This window comes from Dermacentor andersoni, chromosome 3 (assembly GCF_023375885.2).
Source record: "Dermacentor andersoni chromosome 3, qqDerAnde1_hic_scaffold, whole genome shotgun sequence".
NCBI classification, from domain to species: domain Eukaryota; kingdom Metazoa; phylum Arthropoda; class Arachnida; order Ixodida; family Ixodidae; genus Dermacentor; species Dermacentor andersoni.
Window position 1 is genome coordinate 148,498,886 of NC_092816.1, and position 4,769 is coordinate 148,503,654.

General features: G+C 50.2%; 1 pseudogene; it reads right to left on the minus strand.

Annotated features, from left to right (window-relative positions):
- Nucleotides 1-1,728: 1,728 nt before the first annotated feature.
- Nucleotides 1,729-3,874, minus strand: LOC129382893 (uncharacterized; annotated as a pseudogene).
- Between the last annotated feature and the right edge of the window lie 895 nt (nucleotides 3,875-4,769).

Here is a 4,769-nt window from a genome sequence, read left to right on the forward strand (position 1 = left end):
AGGCGATCTCTGCACTGCAGTTGGCGTCGCTGGAAGGATAGGCGATCTCTGCACTGCAGTTTCAGTCGCTGGAAGCTTGAAGCTGGGGTTAGCGTGAGAGACTATCGGTATAGCAACCCATGCTCTCCGCACGTGGTTGCGATGACGTCGGTGTACTGAGCCATCGGAAGTCTGTACTTTGTACATGACGTGGCCCAAGCGACGCAGTATCCGTGCGGCCAGCCACTTCGGACCACGAGAGAAGTTCCGCACATACACAGAGTCACCTTGCAGAAACTTCCTCGAGGATGGCGGCTTCGTACATCCAGGGCCTTTTGCGTCAGGGTGAAGACTCGACAAGACAGAGCGGAAGCTCCTGCCCAGCATGAATTCTGCTGGCGTCCTTCCGGTTTCCGAGTGGGGCGTGGAGTGCTGCTTGAATAAAAAACGAGAAACTTTACATGCCACTGTGCCCTCGCTTTGCTTTCGAAGCGCACACTTTAGCTCGCGAACCATGCGTTCAGCCCTTCCGTTGCTTGCGGGATGGTAGGGAGCGGTATACATGTAGCGCACGCCATTTTTCTTCAAGAAGGATTGCATTTCGCTGCTCGAGAAGGCTGTGCCGTTATCAGAAACAACCAACTCCGGCAATCCGTATGAAGCAAACATTCTTCGCAGTTTTTCGATCACAGCTGAGGAATGAAGCGATGGCATTATCTCGATCTCGGCCCAGTTTGATAGCGCGTCCATGACAACAAGAAAGAAAACGCCCTTAACCGGCCCTGCAAAATCTATGTGAATTCTGCTCCACGGGCTTTCGGGTTTCGTCCAAAAATGCACAGGCGTTTTAGGTTCGCTTTGCCTGTTATCTTGACAGGGTTTGCAATGACGCACGAAATCTTCAATCTGGGCATCGATCTTCGGCCACCACACATATGATCTTGCCAGAGCTTTCATGGCCGTTATCCCAGGGTGATTTGCATGCAGAATGGAGAGGACTTTTTCTCTCAGCTCTTCCGGCAGTATGACCCTGTTACCCCACAGAAGGCATTCACGGTGAAAAGACAGCTCTCCGCGCCTCACCTGATAGGCAGCATATTCTGGGGGCACACCTTGTTCTGGCCAGCCAGTTGCAACCCATTTCTTCACCCGCGACAGGCAAGGATCACGCATAGTGGCTGATGAGACGTCTGCTGCACTCACAGGAGGGTACTCCACTGCTTCCAACAAAAGCACGTCGCCAGGAGGCTCGATGTCCCTCCTGTCACCGGGTATCGGTAGCCTGCTTAGACAGGCAGCGTTTGCGTGACCTTGCGTCCTTTTATACTCCAGTTTGTATTCGTAAGCAGATAACAACAAAGACCATCGCAACATGCGCGGTGACAAAACAACGGGAATCTGCTTGTCTCGTTGAAAGATACCGAGTAGGGGCTTATGATCTGTAAAGATGCGGAATTCTCGCCCACATAGGTACTAATGAAATTGACGGACGCCATAGACAATAGCTAGAGCCTCGCGGTCAATCTGGGCGTAATTACGTTCCGCCTTAGTGAGTGTTCTTGACGCATAAGCAACAGGTTGCTCGCGTCCTTGAGCATCGCGGTGAGCTAATACAGCTCCCACACCCACGGGTGATGCGTCACAAGACAGAATTAGGGGTGCATCAGGGTTAAAATGCACTAAAAGTGACTCGGACGTCAGCAACGTCTTTAGTCTTTCGAAAGCTAGTTGCTGTTCTTCACCCCAGTTCTACGTACTCTCGCTGTCCAGTAGGCGGTAGAGCACTTCTGCAACTTCGGACCGACCCTTTAGGAAACGATTGTAGAAATTCACCATACCTAGAAAAGCTTGGAGCTCCTTGTTCTTTGGTACAAGTGCTTTGTGAATCGCCTCGACTTTAGCCTTTGACGGGTAGATGCCGGTGCCGTCTATCCGGTGTCCCAAGTACTCCAGGCTCTCTTTGAAGAACTGACACTTGGCGCCTTGTATACGCAGTCCCGCTTTTGACAGTCTGTTGAGAACCTCCATGAGGATTTCATGGTGCTCCTCTGCTGTTTCGCTGGCCACAAGGATGTCGTCGAGGTATGCCGCCACCTGGCATAGACCTGCAAGCACTGTATCAATTGCTCTTTGAAATAATCCGGGTGCTACCGAGACACCAAACGGCAAACGTCGCTCTTTGTACAGGCCCTTTACTGTATTTACTGTGAGAGCACTTCTGCTGTAGCGTCATCAACTGCAAGTTGCTGGTACGCTTGCGTCAAGTCAATTTTAGAAAAAATACGGCCTTTCCCCAACTTTGCGACAAGTTCCTTGCTAGTAGGTAAAGGATAAACGTTGTTCCTTACCGCTTGGTTTACTGTACTTCGATAGTCGCCGCATATTCTTAATGAGCCATCCTTTTTACGGACGATGACCGCAGGGGTGGCCCATTCCGAGTACTGCGTCGGTTGCAGAACACCTTGACGTTCCAGTTTTTCCAGTTCTGTGATGACGTCATCCTTCAGTGCGAACGGAATGCTGCGGCATTTTAGAAACTTGGGCCGGGCGTCTTCCTTCAGCTCGATGTGTAGGGGTGGCAGAGCAGCGCCTGGAAATGTTTCGTCAAAAACATCCGGAAACCTTTTGATAAGGGCTTCTGCGTTTTGTTCGATGCTGTGAAGCCCAGTGACATTAATGTTCAATACCTTGAACCAATCGCGACCCAAAAGCGTGCTACCTTCGTTTCTTACAACGAGTATTGGCAGCTCGAAGTCTTGTTCCTTGAATTTGACCGGAAGTGTGGCTTTTCCGACGACGTCCAATCCTTCCTTAGTCCAAGTTACGAGCTTGGTGTCCGATTCTTCAAGCTTTATGCGCCTTGCCACTTTCAGTTTGCTGAACATGTTTTCACTGATAATCGACCTAGCTGCTCCTGAGTCGACTTCCATGGACACATTTCACCGCCTATACTTACGGCTTGGGACAACCGCTAGTCACTTGACTAATATTTAGCATGTCATCATACTCAGTTTGCTCCGAGTTTGACATATCTTCTAACTGGTGGTTAACCTGACCTCTTTGTTTCTTGCGACACGCTTTGGCCAAGTGCCCTTTCACAGAACAGTTGAAGCATACTGCGGTTTTAAACCTGCAACGGTATGCAGCGTGGTTGCCGAAATACCGGAAACACTGCCGTTTCAACTGCTCGCTTGAAGTTTCTACATCTTGCCCATTCTTATGCTGCTTCATGGTTTGCCTGTCCACTTTAGCTGTCAAATCTGGGACGTCCTGACGTAGGCCGCCCATAACCCTTTGATGTTTTGCAGCAGCCTCTGCCGTTACTGCTAGATCGTAGGCAGTCTTAAAGGTTAAGTCTTTCTCGGCCAACAAACGTTGCTGCACAATGCTGTCAGAGATTCCAAAAACCAACCGGTCCCTTAGCATTACGTCAAGAGGAAGCTGGTTGTCGTTGAAACCGCAGTTCTCGGCTAGCTTACGTAAAGCTGTAACATAGTCTGCGACAGATTCCGCGTCGTGCTGATCTCGCTTCGAGAAACACGTACCTTGAATATAACTCGGATGGCTTCGGGTTGATGTGGTTCTTCACGGCATTTACGATGGACTGGTAGTCAGCGTTCGGTGGTCGGAGAGGCTTGACGAGGGTAGCTATCAGGGAGTATGTATCCTCCCCACAGCAGCTCAGCAATACTGCCCTCTTGTCGGAGTCTTCCTTGAGCTTGTTTGCAGTGCAGCATAGTTCTATACGCTCGACGTATTCCTCCCAAGAAGAGTTACCATTTAAGTGAAATTCGCCGATACGGACGCCGAAGGCCATCTTGCTGGAAACGCCCTCCCCGCATGGGCACAACCGTGCCTCGTCGCCAGTGTAATAACCGATGTGGACGCAGCAGCAGCTTTTGCAAGATCCCTTTATTGCACAAAAAACAAGGGTTTATGTAAGCGCGATGTACCGCTTATCGGCACACGTGCGACGGGTTTAACACGGAAGACATGCGCACAAGATAGCCAACTCAGTCACGTCGCTCTGTTATCACAGCGCCCAAGGCGTCGTTCTTCTTTGCTTACCGACTCCTCACGTCACTCGAGTACCTCACCAATCTGCTGGTACAGCAGGATATTCAGGCACAACCCCAGGAAATGTACTGCGCCTCGCAGCTGGTCGGAATATGCAACCTTGCAACCTTACCCAGACACCTAAACATAACGTGACCCATCCCATCTATACACATGGTTCACTTCCCCTGCCCGTTCATTGTTCCCTATTGGCGAACGCATGCAAGAAACCAAGCGAAAATTAAACGAAATGCTACAACTGCTACTAACACACCCATTATCCAGCTGTTGGGCCTCGTCACTGCATCTCCTAAGATAAAAGGACCTTGGATACTGGCTCCCGTACGGGGACTACATCGACCTCAGCGCCTACACGTGCTTTTAGTAGACTCGCAAGTCTACTGCTCAGAGATGTTTCCATTTTCATCGACTGCAGGAAGCTTGGTCAAACCACTACCCAAATATTTGAGAAAAGATTGCTTGTCTTAACATTAAAGGCGAGCGCATTCGTGCCATCGAGAAGCTTCTAAAACCCTCGGAAAGCTGCGATATCGTCGCCAACGTTCATTTAACAAAGTCAATGCGCCTACAGCGTCCGTACCATGCCCTGCTTCTCCAAGTCCCTTTCCACTGAGACCAGTCCCAGCTAATGGGAACAAGAATACCTAACAAAGCAAGGCTGTGACTGAGACTGGACTACCTATAGTTGCATTGATGCCGCCATTGGGCGGCAT